Genomic DNA, 17314 nt, shown 5'->3' on the forward strand with positions numbered 1-17314 from the left:
ACTTCCCTTTGGGGACTCAGAGAGGGGGGCTCCTGAGCAAGGCTGTAAGCGGACACCCTCTTGGTCCAGCCTCACAGGGCTGGGGATTGAAGCAGCTTCTCTGTCCTGCAAACCCGGCCTGTTTGGCTCTAGCCGGGAAGACAAGGCAGGGTATGAACAGCAATCATGAATAAACAGGTTGCACGCATTGAGGACAAATTCCTACTCCCTTCGAGCAGGAGCACGTTAATGTGTGTTGGGGAGAGGGAGGAACTGCTCTCAGTGTGTCAGGAGCGGGGTGAAAAGGTGAGTTCCCGTCGTGGCTCAGTGGTTAACGAATCTGACGAGGAACCATGAGATTGTGGGTTCAATCCCTGGCCTTGATCAGTGGGTTAAGGATCTGGCGTTGCTGTGGCTGTGGTATAGGCTAGTGGCTACAGCTCCAATTAGACCCCTAGCCTAGGAACCGCCATATGCTGCTGTGCGGCTCTAGAAAAAGGCAAAAAAAAAAAAAAAAGGAAAGGTGAGAGGGTCCATGGAGGAGACACTGGGGGCTGAAGCCCTGTGGAGGGAGATAAAAAAAAAAAATCCAAGCTGCATTCCAGCCCTTGGGGAACTTGGAGTTTCATGACGGGACAGGGATGAGGATGTGTGCTCACGGGGCCGGGTTTGGCACTTCGGACCCAGTGGGGATTCCATACAGGTTTGCTGAGCTGATGGATGTTCTATGGCTGCTCACTGAGCCCTGGACACTTTTCGTCAAAGTGTGAGAAGATCCAGAGAGTGCGAACTGGGCAAGTCTGTGCAGAAGCACCTGCTCGACTAGAAGAACCAGGCCGGGAGCAGGTCCTGCTGAGCTGGGGTGGGAGTCCAAAGGCACGGAGGATACCGCAGCCTCAGGACCAGCCTTCCCCGGGGCGCGCATCCCGCTCTCGGGGGTGGGGTCCCCTCCGCGAGTGACTTGGCTCCCCGGTGCCTCCGCTTTCTTACCTGTGAAATGATTGTGCTCACGGTGTTTGTCTCCCAGGATTCTAGGGCAGCTTTAGCGAGTTAACCCAGGTGAGTGCTTAGGCACTCAGGGAGCACTAAATACCTGTGAGCTGTTCTCATTTTCCTGTGGGTGGGACAGGTCAGGCTGGCTTCGTCCTACTTGGACTAGAAGCCAGAGACATCCTACAAGGTGTGGCTTGTGGTGCACGAGGTGAGGAAGGAAAACAACCCACAAGTGGGCTGATCGGGCTCAGTTCTGCGCTGGACCCAGGGAATTCATGCCTACAAACCTCGCTCTCTTAGACAGAGGTGACTGGGTACCACCTGGGTATGTATTTTAGATCCTTTTCTGAAAGCGAACAGGTCATAACACCGCCACTACCACGATGGACAGTGACGCTTTTCCACTGGTGGTTAACACGACCTCTGCCTCCACTGCCACCCGCCCCTGGGGCTTTTTCTACTGTTTCTGCATCCACCGTTCTTAATATTCTTGTTGTTTACCCAAATAGAAAAAGACCTGGCTCGATGACCTCCATAGCTGTGGAACCCTGGGCGGGACACTCCGCCTCTCTGGGTCTCAGTTTCCTTATCTGGAAGATGGGTTTCTGAGAACACCTGGTGATGACCATGCAAAGTGCCTGGGGATGATCGGCCACATGCTCAGAGATGCTGAGTAAATGGTGGCTCGTTTCCATGGTGATTTGTAAATGGTGATTTGTTCACGGTGCGGACAAATCAGCGGGTGCTCTTGGCGGATGCCCCTTTGAAGGTCCCGAAATGGGTCGTTCCTTAAAGAGGATGGAGGGCGATGATTTTGCCTCAAGAATTTAGCTTTAATAAGGCTTTAATTAGGCCGAGCAACATATGGATATGTGGGTCCCAAAGGGGCCTTGCAGTGATCCCGGCCGCCACACCTGCCAAGAGGAGCCAAGCTGTCCCCTGCGGCCAGGCTGGTCATCTCGCAGCCCATGCCTCCCGCTGTTTCATCACACAGAGCTGACCCGGGTTTGAGAGAGGGGGTTTCACCACGGGCCAGCGTGAAGGAAACACAGTCTCAGTGCTTTGTCAGGAAAACACGAAGCTCCTGCCACGTGAGAGGGAGGCCGTATCCTGGGCTGAGAACCTGCTCTTCAGTTTTCCCGTTTCTGGAACACTCTCCTTCAGCCCACGGAAATGAAATTGCTCCATTCCATTTCTAAACACCGCGTTAAGAAAAACGAACAAACACACACACAGACAGAGAAAACAAAAAAAACCTCCCAGTCGGAAGGATATCAATCCCAAACCAAATAGCGGGCCCACAGTGTTTTCCAGAAACAATTAGACTCGATTTGCGGGGCAAGCAATGCGGTCATCAGAGTCTCAGGGTTTTGCTGAGCTCCTGAAGGGCAGGAAGAAGCTGTGGTGCTGGAGAGCACAGGGGCACGGTGCTGACTGTTGCCAATGAGATCATTTAATTCCTGTAATAGTACCTCTGAGGCGGGGGCTATTATTATTCCCATTTAATAGGTGACAAAACTGAGGCCGAGTGAGGTGAGGAACTAGCTGAAGGCCATGTAACTAGCAAGTGGGGAGCTGAGATGTGAACCACGCTCATCACCACTAGGTGGTCCTGCCCCTCAGGACCTAGAAGAGACTCCAGGGCCCAGCACCAGGAGAAGCCAGGCTCCTCTGACTCTTGTGGGCTTTGGAAGAACTCCTACCAGTACAGGACACCCCAGTCTTGAAGCGAGTTCCCACACCCTGCTGTGTGGAAGTCCGTCCAACCACGTCATGTTCGCCCCCCTCCCACAGCCGTGGAAGCAGCTCAGAGGGGTTCAACAACTTCTCTGAGGTCACACCCATTATCTCCTAATTCCCAGGCACCCCGTGCTCTCCTTGATGGCTACAGCCACCCACATGGGGGTGGAGGGAAGCATCAGACACTCCCAAAGCTCTCTCCATGCCTGGCACTGTGCGCTGACCTGGGGAGGCACTGAGGGCAGCAGAGCAGGGCCACGCCAAGTGACTCTCTGACCTGGGCCATGTGACTTAATGCCTCTGAGGCTCTGTGTCTTGGTCTATAAAATGGCATGACAGTGGCACAGAACTCAAGTTCTTGTCAGCAGAGACTCTGCCTGTTCATGGCTGGATCACCAGCGTGGTGCACGGCCTTTGGCTATAGTTGATGCCTAACAAAGGCACTTTTTTAAAAAGCATGAATAGATAAACGAACCAAAAAACCCCCACGTCATAGGGTGTCTATAGGGATTAAATGAGACACTGTATGCATCGTGCATAAAACATAGAACAGATGTTCAAAACATGCCAGTCACCTCCATCACCGTGTCACAGGCGTTCAAGGTCATTACCTTGTTGAATCCCCCCACCCCACCCCCGCAAGAATCCCATGAAATCGGTCTGGTCTATTTGGTGGAAGAGGAAACCAGAGAAGACGGCAGGGAGTGAAAGAATTCTTAGCAGAGGGCTCATCCCTTTTAATAAAAACTATACCTTAAAAAAAAAAGTTATAGCAAGGAGTGACATGAAGGTTTTAGAGTTAGTCCAGGGGGAAGAGAAGGGCTGTGGGAATTGGGCTTTGGATTCAGATTGGCAAGTGTTTCTGCCTCCTTCCTGAGTCCTCCTCCTCCTCTGAGGGGCACCCCAGGACCTGGGAGGACGGACTCCCCACCCCTGCATTCGCCAGTGGCCCTGCTGTCTGCAGAGAGTTCGGGCTGAGACACTGAGTGCCCAGCTGTGCTCTTACCCACGCTAGCAGCGATCCTAATGAATTGCAGCCTGATGACTCACTGATTGCAGGAGAGACAAAAATTAAGAGTGAGCTGATTGAAACGCTTAATAAAGCTTATTCTTTGGGGAGGGTCTGGCTTGGCAGGTGGGAGGACTGAGGCTCTTCCCGGGAAACTGAACGGAGATTTTAAAAGGTGGCACTAAAGGTCAAACTATAGAATGCTCTTCTTCTCTATGTCTGTTTTGGCCAGAGAATTTTCCGCACAATATCAAATTGCCTGGTTTTTAGACTGTGGGCACCTACAGAGCACCCACCTCGCTTCCCTGTAGCGCAACATCTAGCATCTTGAACACAGGAGGTGTGAAAATTATCTGGTCCACATCCGAGACAGAAGGAGTCTAGGTGGTGGTGAGATGAACAGTGAAACAACAGAAAGAAGCAGCAGCAGCAGCAGAAGAAAAAAAAAAAAAAAAAACCTGCTACAAGGTGAGAACGCACAGAGTTGTTTATGAATTCCAACTGTAAAAGAGCTTAAAGAAATTGATTGCGAAACCTTGAGCCATGCAAAGCCAATTATGCTGGAAATCCTCCCAGCGGCCACACCCTCTTCCTGGGCTGCTGGCAGCATCTCCAAAGAGAAGCCAGCTCCCCTGCAGAAGCATCACTCCCAGGTGTCCCCCTCCTCCAAAAGCACATCCTCTACCTAATTTAATTGCAAATGCCCTGGCCGGTGCTCACACCTCCCCTGTGATGCTGGCACTTCAATTTTCTCCCACCTGAGTGCCCCTTTTAAAGAGAGGGGGAGGGCAACAGGGAGACACACGTCAACATGAATTGTCATTTAATACAGCTCCTTGGTGATGACGCTGGGGAGAAGGATGAGGGGAATCCAGTCCGGTGGTTGAAAGACAATACGAGAATTAAGAGGCCATCCTGAAAGCTGGAATGGATAGAGAAATGCCCCTCTGAATTTTCTGTCCATGGTCTGTTCAGACTGTTACTCAAAAGCAGTGCCTTCAAGCATCTCTTGAGGACACGGCCTTGTGCCAGGCACTGTACCGGACAGAGGGGACTGGAAATGACCAGGGCACAATCCAGGTCTTCATGTGGGCTTCTCGGTGAGTGGGTGGAGGATGGGGGTCAAGATAACCAAGGCAGATTAAAAAAAAAAAGGTGATGAGGCAGAATGGAGGAAGTGGCTTAAGCGAGGAGTGCCACCTGCTCTCCCCCACGTGACATCACCTTATAAAGGATGGGAAAATGCCAGGCGGGGATCTTTGATTCATGGTTCGGTCTAGGGACGGGATCGGGAGTCCTCAGGAAGCTGGGTGGCACGGGATGACTTATTCTAGCACATTCCGAAGGAGGCAAGTGGCTGTTGCTGGATTTCTGGACTCTGAATGCAGCAGGGACTGTCTGCAGGGGAGGCAGCTCTCCGGGATTGTGGGTTGCTCAGTCCCATTTAGGGATTAGATGGCGCTGCCTGGTCCTTATCTTCCCTTTGGAACAGAGAAGCCCTCTGGAGAAGGTGGTGGGGCTCCTACTGCTGGCTTGGAACCCACCACACAACCTTGGTTGAGAGAAGGAAGCCAGGACCACCCAGGACGGGAGGCTGGCTTCCAGTGCAGCTCTCAGGCTGGCCTGGACCCGAGGGAAACACCAGTCAGTCAGGGTCACTGCCACACACTAACCCGTGACAAGCCCTGTGGGCGAGCAGGGCAGAGGGTGGCAACACCCACAGGAAGAGACCCAGATGTGGGACAGGGGGGTGGCGGATAGGGGACACTGGACAAAGCTTCCTGAGCCCAGGCTGCCGGCTCCAGGCAGCTACAGGGGACACGGCTCCTTGCCCTCTTTCTCCATCTCCTTTTGCAGCTTTCTTTTTCTCCATTTTCTTTTTTTCTCTCTCCCCTTCATGTGCGTATTTTCTTTCTTTTAAATTAACATTGGTTTACATTCTATAGGTTTCGTGTGTACAGCACTGTATTTCCACTCCTGTGTGTTGCTGCTACAGGGCGCTCAGAACCCCACATTTAGTTTCCATCCATCACCCTGCAGCCGATCCCCTTCACCCATTTCACCCTCCCTGCTGCCCTTGCAAACCAAGTAGAAATATGCAAGGAGATACTGAGAACAGAGCAGCGGTTACCAGAGCAGAAGGGGATTTTCGTTTTTTGATGCATTTCTTTCTTCCTCTTTCCCTCTATCCACTCACACTCGCCAATTACCCCTATCTCGCTCCCTTCTACATCTCAAACACAGACACACACAGACACACACATATGTGCATGCCCATGCACAGTGGCTGAGCACAGTGCCAGGTTCCTGGGCCTAGGAGTCAATTCAATTTGATTCACCTCTAATGCTGTGTGACGCAGTGCACATGAGTAACCTCTCTGAGTCTCCACTTCCTCATCTTAGAAAATGAAGATGAAACCCATGCACCTACAGCCAACTCATCTATGAAAAAGGAGGCAAGAATATACAACGGAGAAAAGACAGCCTGTTCAAGAAGTGGTGCTGGGAAAACTGGACAGCTACATGGAAAAGAATGAAATTAGAACACTTCCTAACACCATATACAAAAATCAACTCAAAATGGATTAAAGACCTAGATGTAAGACCAGATACTATAAAACTCTTAGAGGAAAACATAGGCCAAACACTCTCTGACATAAACGACAGCAACAGCTTCTCAGATCCACCTCTTAGAGTAATGACAAAAATAAACAAATGAGGCTTAATTAAACTTAAAAAGTTTCTGCACAGCAAAGGAAACACTAAACAAAATGAAAAGACAACCCACAGAATAGGAGAAAATATTTGCAAATGAATTGACTGACAAGTGATTAATCTCTAAAATTTATAAACACCTCCTGCCGCTCAATACCAAAAAAACCAAACAACCCCATCAAAAAATGGGCAGAAGATCTAAACATACAATTCTCCAAAGAAGACATACATATGGCCAAAAAACACATGAAAAGATGTTCAACATCACTGATTATTAGAGATATGCAAATCAAAACCACTATGAGGTACCATTTTACACCAGCCAGAATATCATCAAAAAGTCTACAAACAATAAGTGCTGGAGAGGGTGTGGAGAAAAAGGAACCCTAGTACACTGTTGGTGGGATTGTAAACTGGTGCAACCACTGTGGGTAACAGTATGGAGATTCCTCAGAAAACCAAAAATAGAACTACCATTTGATCCAGCAATCCTACTCCTGGGCATCTATCCAGAAAAAACTATGACTCGCAAAGACACATGTACTCCAATGTTCATTGCAGCATTATTTGCAATAGCCAAGACATGGAAACAACCCAAATGTCCATCGACAAAGGAGTGGATAAAGAAAATACGGTACATATACACAATAGAATATTACTCAGCCATTAAAAGGAACAAAATAATGGCATTTGCAGCAACATGGATGGACGGAGAAACTATCATGCTAAGTGAAGTCACTCAGACAATGAGACAGCAACATCAAATGCTATCACTGCCATGTGGAATCTGAAAAAAGGGCACAATGAACTTCTTTGCAGAACAGATACTGACTCATAGACTTTGAAAAACTTATGGTTTCCAAAGGAGACAGTTTGGGGGTTGGGGGAGGCACTGGGGGTGTGGGATGGAAATCCTATAAAATTGGATTGTGATGATCATTGTACAACTATAAATGCAATAAATTCACTGAGTAAGAAAAAAGAAAAAAGAAAAAAAGAAAATGAATATGATAATAGGACCTTCTTCCTAGGGCGGTGGTGGGGACTAAATCTGAAAGGCTCAACATTTTACCTGCTTGGACCTGAGAACATGCTCTTTGGGTGACAGCTGTCTTTCTTCCCCAGGTCTCTTATAGCCTTGCCCACGATAATGACAATGACTGATTATTATGATGGGTTTGCTGCTTTGGAAGCACTCAGTAAAGTGTTAGCTCTCGGAATTATAATACTTTTGTTAATTCTGTTACATCACTTAACTTAAAAAGTTAATACACTAATTTTCAGGGTAGTTTTAGGTTTACAGGAAAAAAACATGCAGGAGATCCCGCCGTGGCTCAGCAGTTAATGACTCTAACTTGCATCCATGAGGACATGGATTCAATTCTTGGTCTCGCTCAGTGGGTTAAGGATCTGGCATTGCTGTAAGCTGTGGTGCAGGCTGGCAGCTGCAGCCCTGATTTGACTCTTAGCCTGGGAACTTCCATGTGCCTTGGGTGCGGCCCTAAAAAGACTAATAAATAAATAAAATAAAAAATAAAAAAAATAAAAGAAAGAAAAAAGAAAAAAATGTGCAGCAAGTAGAGTTCCCCTTCTCCACCCCTCTTGCACTAGCCTCCCCCGTTAGTCACAGCCCGCACTGAGGCAGCACGTCTGTTACAACCAATGAACCAGTAGGATACAACCAAACTGATCATTAACCAAAGCCCAACAGTTTACACTAGGGTTTGTGCTTTGTGTGGTTCATGTAACAGGTTTTGATAAATCTATGATGACACCTATGCACCATGACAGTGACACACAGAAGATGTTACTGCTGTGGAAACCCCCACGCTCTTAACAAGGAACCAACCATCTTTCAATACATTAAAGGAAAAACAACCCTGTGCTCCATCTATTCATCTGGCGACCTCTGACCTTTTCTGTCCCTGTAGCTGTGCCTCTATCAGAAGGTGACAGAGCTGGCATCATACAGCATGTACGCATTTCCTACTGGGTTCTTTCACTTACTAAGACGCATTTAAGGCTCCTCCGTTCTTTTCCTGGCCTCGTAGCTCATTTCGTGTCGCAGCTGAATTACACTCTGCCATGTGGATGCACCACGGCTTGTTTATCCAGGCACCTAATAAACGGCATCTTGGTTGTTGCCAATTTGGGGCACATGTTGCCTAGCTTTTAATGACATTTTGGTGCATTTTAATCAAAGAGTTTTCTCCCTGAATCGGCAGCCTCTCAGACATGCTCACCTAAATATATCTGCACTCTACTCTTCATCAGCGTCTCCCAAATGTACACAGCAGGACACTCCCGTGCCAGGAATGGACACCAGCAGACCTCACCAGCCATGGGGCCAAGGCTCCAGACCACTGGCTTTTTGCAAGAGGCCTGACAAGGGTGAACCACTTCCCCCACTGTTAGATGTTTATATTTAAAATCAGTTTCTCAACCTTGGCACAGCTGACACACGAGGCCGGCTCCCTCATTGTTGAGGGGGCTGTCCTGGGCATTGCAGGGTGTTTAGCAGCATGCTAAAATCCTTTACCACTAGATGTTAGAACAACCCCCCTCAAGTCTGGATAACTGAAAATGTCTCCAGACATTGCCAAGGTCCCCTGGGGCGGTGGGGGGGGGGAAATGACAAAGCTGCTCCTGACTCCTCCCACTGCTGAGAACTGTTTTAAAAATTCCGTGATGTCCAAAAAAAAAAAAAAAAAAGAAGAAGACATGGAGTTCCCATCATGGCACAGCGGAAACAAATCTGACTAGGAACCATGAAGTTTCAGGTTCAAACCCTGGCCTTACTCAGTGGGTTAAGGATCCGGCTTTGCTGTGAGCTGGGGTGTAGGTTGCAGCTTGGATCTGGTGTGGTTGTGGCTGTGGCTGTGGCTGTGGCACAGGCCAGCGGGAACAGCTCCGATTGGACCCCTAGCCTGGGAACTTTCATAGGCCGAGGGTGTGGTCCTAAAAAAAAAAAAAAAATCTGTGATGCCAATGCTGTTACGATGGCAACTTTCAAGGCCATTCCCAACTTCCAATGCAAAGCTCCAACCCCCAGGAGGGGGTCTGTCCTTTATGAGGCAGTAAGGAGGTGCCTGAAATCTCTTGCATTTCACTCGCGTTGGGTGTGTCTGCGTGAATCATAGCCAAATGCTGTCACTGCAGACTGGCCTCTGGATGGTTCCTCGAGGGATGACAAATTCTACATCACGATGATGTGAAGCTTTCCCTGACTTGCCAAATACCGTCCTGCTAACGGATCAGGCCTGTCTCCTGACTGCAATCCGGTGACTTTTCCCTGAGCCAGAAACATCTCCCCCGTGGAGTCACGACAGGCACCTGCCCCCCTCCCATGCCTCTTTTGCTCACCCTAATTGATTCATCAGCAACTCCTGTCGGCCTTTCCTCCAACATGTACCCCGAATCTGACCCACCCCCACCCCAGCACTTTGCTGCCCAGCTGCATGGCCTCTGGCCTGCTCTCCTGCTCTGGCATTTGTCCTGCAACAATCCAGGCTCGATGCCGCTTTAGAGCGATTCTGAAAAAAATCTCAATCGGATCCCGTCACTCCCAGCTCCAATGGCTTCCTGTTTTTGTTGTGGGTTTTGCAGTTTTGTTACCATTCTGCCTATGGGTCTTGCCTCTGTCCCTGAAGAGGTGTCTTCAGACACCTTCAGAGGTTGTGCGAGGATCAGAAAAGCGCAGAGTTACACTCTGTACACTTGAAACTAAGTCAATATTATAAATCAACTCTACTTCAGCTTAAAAAAATAGAAAAAGGAAAAAGAGGAACAGCGCAGCTGCCAGGCCCAGTGCCTGCCTTGTTCTGCTGCATTTGCATGGTCACCTGTGCCCCAGGTTTCTGCGCCTTGCTCCTGACTCCAGGAGTTTTTTTCAGTGCCCCCACCCCCCTCGGCATGGCCAATGTCACACCCTGATATGGGACCTGCTGTGGTTTTGCTCAAGTCCTACCTGCTGAATCCCTCAGACCCAGGCTGCTCCTTGCTGCCCAGAGGGGCAAGGGCAGCCCTGAACACAGAGGAGGGTTAATGCCGGTGGGGGAACCCTGACCCACGACAGGCAGGAGGTGGGAAGGAGCTGACAAGGAAACTCCTCCCTCCTTCTATACCTGGGGGCTCTTCCAGGATATGCCTGATTTGAAAATGCAAACTTGCTCCAACGCCATCATACAACGGAGATGTGTGATGGCAGACCACCCTGCTGCTGGCACACCACACACCTGTGCAGTCACCTGGGCCCATTTCATCCACAGAGAACAGGAGGTGAACACAGATGGCTTTATCCAGCTGAACGGGGCTGTGCAGAAACACTCGAAATGCACACATGTGCACAGGTACCTCAGTAGTACCTGTGAGTTAGGAGCTGCACCTGTCCACGCTTGGTGTTACAACTTCTGTTTTCACCCTCTTTCCATCACTTCACAGTAACCCCCAAGCTGTCACCCTTCTGCCACCTGGTTCCTCAGGCAAATAGGTCTTTTCACAAGGACAAGTGCCATGTTTACTGTAGTATTTGTATGTTTCTAAACCATGTTTAACCTGTGCAAAACTCTGCAAAGTGGTGCTACTGCTTTCATCAGGTTATTTATTTTTTTAATCATGTCATGACACAGTTTTTGAAGGTTGAGTTCCTAGCCTCGTTTTCCCCACAAGCCCTGCGATTTTTAGGGGGCGGTTTTGCAGAGTGTGGCGGACTCTGGGAACGCACGTCCCATGACGCACGGTACAGCTGTCGGTATTCCATGCTGACAACACCCCATGTACCAGAGCTCACAGCTAGGGTTTCTCATGGAGTGACGGGTCACCAACGGGATGGTGCGTTTCTAGCATGACTGTCTCTCTCTCACTTCCCTTTCCCATCTCTCTGGCTGCTGCCTGGAACTGCGCATCTGGCCCCACCCCCACCCCGTCCCGTCTTATGTTCCAGGAGATTTGCCTCAGTCTGTTTTCTAGGGAACCCAGGCTGAGACCAAATGTTCCACACACGGGGAGCAGCAAGTGCAAAAAGTAGAAGCCAGCTGGCAATTCTGAGCATCAGAAAGAAAGCAGCGTGGGTGAAGCTCAGCAGATGTGATCTGAGGTGTGAAGGGTGGACAGCCAGCAGCAGGATGGTACGTGGGGAGACCACTCAGGTCCCGGTGGCAGAGGAGGGGGTCTGGACCAGGGTGGCAGAAGGAGGCTACAGGAAGGAGCAAGTACCACAGTTGTCCCTGTGAATTTGGGAGGGAAGGGAGAGATTCTAGGTGACCCAAGGTCCAATTTTGTGTATTTCACTGTTTCACAATTTGGGGCGGGTCACTATTTCTCAGAAGAAGGAGGAAAGAATGTTTAAAAAATTAATGAAGATTCTTGAGGGTGGAGACAAAGGACCTTAGTCACAGCAGTTTCAAAAAAAAAAAAAAAAAAGCCAGCTCATCCACTGGCTTTGGAATTAAAAAGAGGGGTGTGTGGGTGCATGAAGAATTTTGCAAGGGAAATTATTGTTTCCACTCACTCCTTTCAGGGAACAATAACCACAACATGATAAGCCGCAGTGCAATGCTGGTCTGTGTCTGAAACATGGCCAAAGAAAGGGAAGATTAATCACACGGGGAAGGCTGATATCTCAGGGGCAGATTAAGACAACAAGTTAGCAATTTTGAGTCTGATTAGCAACAACGAAAATCAGAACTTCCACTTAGGGACTACAGTTTCAATAGCTCTCTGTTTCAGGGGGAGGGGGCATGGGCGCAGGGAGGGAGATTGAGTTAATTAAACCTAGTGCTTAATTAAGTGTTCTTAGACACAAACTATCTTTTTGCATGGTTAATGCAAACTTGGGTTCACGGCGCAGGTCAGGTTGCAGGCAGGAAGGCTTAAGGAGACGGGGAGGTTTCCATTAGCTGTGTGACTGTAGGCATTTTTCTAATGGTGGGTTACAGAGTGGTAGAAGAGGTGACGTAGGGATGGGACATAAGCCCCTTCTCAGTAACTGCGGAAAAGCAGAAAGGGTCCTGGGGTCAGGGAGACTGGCTTTTACTTTCCACGTGGCCTCTCACCGGCAGGATGACCTTGGGGCGGGTCCCCTATCCCAACAGACTCCTAAACGTGTTCATCCCACAAGATGATTCCACTCCCATGTCCCCTAAGGATTCTGTCCCCAAACTACACTGATCAAACTCAACTTCACTTCCATGGATGACTTCTCAAAGTGCACATGATAATGGCCATAGATAATATTTATCACGGGCTTCTAAGTACTGTTGTTTTCAGCACATGACATAGATGAACCGGTTAATTCTCATAACTTTAAGAGGTAAACCCAACTCGCCTCTTCTTACGGAGGAGAAAATGGGGCCGCAGGGAAGGAAAGTAACTTCCCCAAGGTCACCCAGATGGGAAAGGGCGAACCCAAGTCCGGACCCCAATTCTGAAGGGACACAAGGACATGGCTTTGGTCAGTGTCAGCCTTGACCTCGTGCCAAAATTCAACTGCTCCAGCCTTGTTTTCTTATCTATAAAAGACAGGCACTCACCCCTGCTCTAACTTCCCTCCAGGACTTAAAAGGCCCTGCTGTCAAGGTGCTTAGAGGGTTTTATAGATATGCGAGGCGTTTGGATGAGGTGCGCCAGGCCTGAGTGCCCAGCGTGGATCCTTTTAGCAATGCTCATGTGCCCAGCAAATGAACTGGCGGTGATGCTGCACCCAAATCAGAGGAATTTGGTCCCGGAAGTCGTTTGGTGTTTATCAAATGTCAGGTGATGCTACTGCCTCCTGAGTCCCTGGGTTCGGTGAACTCAAACTTCAGATGAGGTAGGTTTGTATTTTTTTTTTTTCCTGTTGTTTTTTGGGGTGTGAACTTAGGGGACCAGAATCAGGCAGCCCCTGTTTTAGATGCTTTTGAGGATGGTGGCAGGGTTTTACTCTTGATTCAATTGTAGCACATTTCCCCTACCCACTGCTTGATCTTAGGGTTCCCAAGGGACAATGACGGTGTCCTTACTGAACCGTTTCATGGGAGACAGAGGTGCCCTGGCTCTGGAGGCACACAGCCTGCCTCCAAGTCCAGTCCATCACAGGGCGACCTCTGGCAGGTCACTCGGTGTCACTGAACCTCAGCTTCCCATCTGCAAAGATGGGATAATAATAGCACTACTCCTCGGTGTGGTTTTAAGGATGAAATGAGAGCACTAGGAACATTTCTGACTGGGGGCCAGCACTCGAGAGTCTTAGCTATTCATCTGAAACTCATTTACTTCTCTTAACAGCTCTATCTGGGAGAGACAATTCTCTCCAGAGACTCAGAGCAGGTAAATGACATATCCAAGGCCACATGTCTGCAAGAGGCAGAATCAGGATTTGAACACAGTCCCTGCGGCAGAGCTGAGATCAGTGGGGGTGGAGAGGGAGCAAGGGCAGGGCTGCACACCTGGAGCTGCCACTCTGAGGAAGTCACTTAGGCTCTCGGGGCCTCAGTTTCCTCATTGGTGAAATAGGAATCACGCTAGTCCTTAATGTTATGGGAAGTATCAATTCAAAAGTATCAATTCAAAGTGTAGGGCTGGTATGAAAGAAAGGATGTAAAAAAATCCGCACACAGGCCTTTCTTTCGTTTGACCTACATTTCTAGGCAGGCTGCCTTCAGGGCAAACCTTGGGTACAAAGTTCTGCAGGGAGGCACAGGGTTAACCCTGACTTCTCAGGGATCTGTGGGAAAGCAGCTTAGGAGAAGAATGCACCCTTCGAGTTCCTGTCTTGGTGCAGGGGAAACAAATCCGACTAGGAACCATGAGGTTGCAGGTTTGACCCCCGGCCTCGCTCAGCGGGTTAAGGATTCGGTGTTGCCGTGAGCTGTGGTGTAGGTCGCAGACGTGGCAACAGCTCCAATTCGACCCCTAGCCTGGGAACCTCCATATGCCCCAGGTGTGGCCCTAAAAAGACAAAAACAAACAAACAAAAAGAATGCACCCAATCAGTGCTTGTGAGAGTACGCCTGTCTCCATCCTCCAGCCAGAGGTTCTGCTTGTTACTGCAGACACCTTGAGTCAGGGATTAGGTGTGATGTTGAAGACATGGATGCTGACTTCAATGCCATACACTGGGGACTCACTTTGAGGTCAAGTTTACCTTGTAGCTCTTTGGCCAGAAGAAATCATAAGACTATTCCATGTTAGTCATTAAGGACTCCTCCTCCCAGATGGCTTGATGGTTCTAGCAGGTGGATTTGGGGAAAAATGTTATAGATTGTGCTAAGAGTCCTAATTCTTTTTTTTTTTTTTTGGTCTTTTTAGGGCAACACCTGTGGCATATGGAAGTTCCAGGCTAGGGGTCAAATTGGAGTTGCAGCTGCCAGACTATGGCACAGCTACAGCAATTTGGGATTCGAGCCACATCTATGACCTACACCGCAGCTCACGGCAATGCCGGATCCTTAACCCACTGAGCGAGGCCAGGGATGGAACCTGTATCCTCATGTATACCAGTCAGGTTCATTACCGCTGAGCCACAGTGGGAACTCCCCTAACAGTCCTGATTCTGTACTTCTCCGAGCATCCATCCTCTTTGACATATAACCTCGTAGATCTGGCCGTGGGGCTTGCTTTGGCTCAGTGGATGTGTGTTAGCAGACAGGATGTGAGCCATGGCTTGGAGAGGCACTGGTGCCTCGCTGCTTGCACCCTGGCTTGTCTACCACGAGAACATGCCTGGGCAAGACTGCTGGAGTGTGACGATGCGCACAGTCTTGTCAGCTCAGTCCTGTCATCCTGGCCTAAGTTAGTGTAGATCAGGCAGCATCCAGCCAAACCCACAGGGAATGGCGAGGCCAGTTAAGACCAGCACAGCCACTTAACTGACCCTTAGCTGACCTCAGGTTCAGGAGTGAACCCAACACACAGAGGCTCATGATTTAGACGGCGAGCTAAACAAATACTTCTCATTGTTCACCAGGGAGCTTGGTGGCTATTACGAAGCACCACTGTGGCAATCAATAGCTGATACACAGATTTTACATATATGTATACACACCCCCCCACACACATACACACCCACCCACCCATATGTATATATAACATCACTATGGCTTTGATTATAATTTGCTATACATCCTAAACTGACATTTCTCTCTTTGCTTTGGAGGTACTGGCACAAATTGGTTTCATTTTACACACACACACACAATACAGACTCATGACTTCGATTAAAACTTGACATGAGGAAGCTGAAAACTCTGAAGGCTGTGCTCTTCCTCTTAGGCCTCATGTTTCCCCTCCCAATCCATTTATCTTAAATAAAAATCAAATGTATTTTTAAAAAATTAAACAGGTCATGGAGTTCCCATTGTGGCTCAGTGGTAACGAACCTGACTAGTATCCACGAGAACGTGTGTTCGATCCCTGGCCTCACTCAGTGGGTTAAGGATCCGGCGTTGCCATGTGGTGCAGGTCACAGACATGGCTCGGATCTGGTGTGGCTGTGGTGTAGGCCGGCAGCTATAGCTCCGATTCCATCCCTAGCCTGGGAACTTCCATATGCTATGGGTGTGGCCCTAAAAAACAAAAACAAAAACAATTAAACAGGTCATATTTTTTTAAGATAAGCTCCCACTCAAGGCTAAGAGTCTGTCTTTTGAATAGTCACCCAGACTGTTTTCCTCCCAGTGTGGCTTATCCAGGATCCTGAGTCCTGTGACTTAGAACTGCTTCTCTAGCTTCAGTCCATCCATGAGGACCCGTGAGACTTCGAGGCAACTATGGCCACCTCCCCAGATAGCTGTCCCTGGTGCCCTCCAGGAAGGCAGGTGGGGTCCCAGCACCATCTGGGGGCTCCTTGTGGTATCAACTTGGTCTTTTGTTAGGTGCCAGAGGCAGGCAAACTGGATTCGAATCCCCTCTCATTAGCCTCACAACTAGCCCCCCAACACCTCTGAGGCCGTCTCCTCATCAGCAAAGTGAGGACGGTAATAAGGAGAGGCTCTGCCTTGCAGCATTGCCTGCGAAGATTAAATGAGATGGTTTAACTCCGCCACTGCCTAGTGCCTGAGGGGTAGTAAGCCCTTCAGAGACATCAGCTATTATTATCATCGAATGCACGGTACCATGGGAACCTGAAATCCCAGCTAGCAGCTTTGTAATACTTACCATGTGCCCACTGTTTTGCGTATTTTAAGAACTATTTTAGTGCTTTTTATACACTTATTTCATTTTTTAAAAACCTCATGGTACCAGTTAGGTTGTCATACATAGGTAATATTATTATCTCCCCTTTTATGGATGAGAAAACTAAGGCACAGAGAGGTGAAGCAATTTACCCAAGGCCACACAGCTAACAGATCACCGTGATAGCACTCTCCCTACTTTTATTCTTTCTTTTTATGGCCACACCTGTAGCACATGAAACCTCCCAGGCTAGGGGTAGAATCAGAGCTGCAGCTGCCAGCCTACACCACAGCCACAGCAACACCATATCAGACCTGCATCTTTGACCTATGCTGCAACTTGTGGCAATGCCAGATCCTTAGCCCACTGAGCGAGGCTGGGAATCGAACCCACATTCTCACAGAGACTATATTGGGTTCTTAACCTGCTGAGCCACAATGGGGAGGGACTCCACTCCCCAATTTATTATGGTTCTTCACCCAACTTTCCCAGTAGGGATCTGCAATGTGTAATTAATTTGTGCCTCCCCAGTGCTCAGCCTATAGCCAGGCCATCATAGTGGTGGAGGCTGCCATAGAACGTTCTGTGTCCCCCTGTTGTTTCCTCTCTTGGGATTGACCCCTTTGAGGGCAGAGGATTGGGTCCCCAATCCCTGCACCTGCTCGTTACTGAATTGACCGGGTGGACCAGATGGCGCCTTGAAGAGGAAACAAGCTCATTCTCACC

The 17314-nt window shown here is 49.0% G+C and overlaps 1 protein-coding gene across 10 annotated transcripts in view; it reads right to left on the reverse strand.

Annotated features, from left to right (window-relative positions):
• Positions 1-17314, reverse strand: part of ZHX2 (zinc fingers and homeoboxes 2) — a 179384-nt gene that overhangs the window by 73165 nt on the left and 88905 nt on the right. The window lies entirely within an intron of this gene.

The sequence above is a fragment of the Sus scrofa genome, chromosome 4 (genome assembly GCF_054392235.1).
Source record: "Sus scrofa isolate SSC_HxYL_T2T_F1_AM1 chromosome 4, Sscrofa_HxYL_maternal_Yorkshire_Landrace_v2.0, whole genome shotgun sequence".
In the NCBI taxonomy this organism is placed as follows: domain Eukaryota; kingdom Metazoa; phylum Chordata; class Mammalia; order Artiodactyla; family Suidae; genus Sus; species Sus scrofa.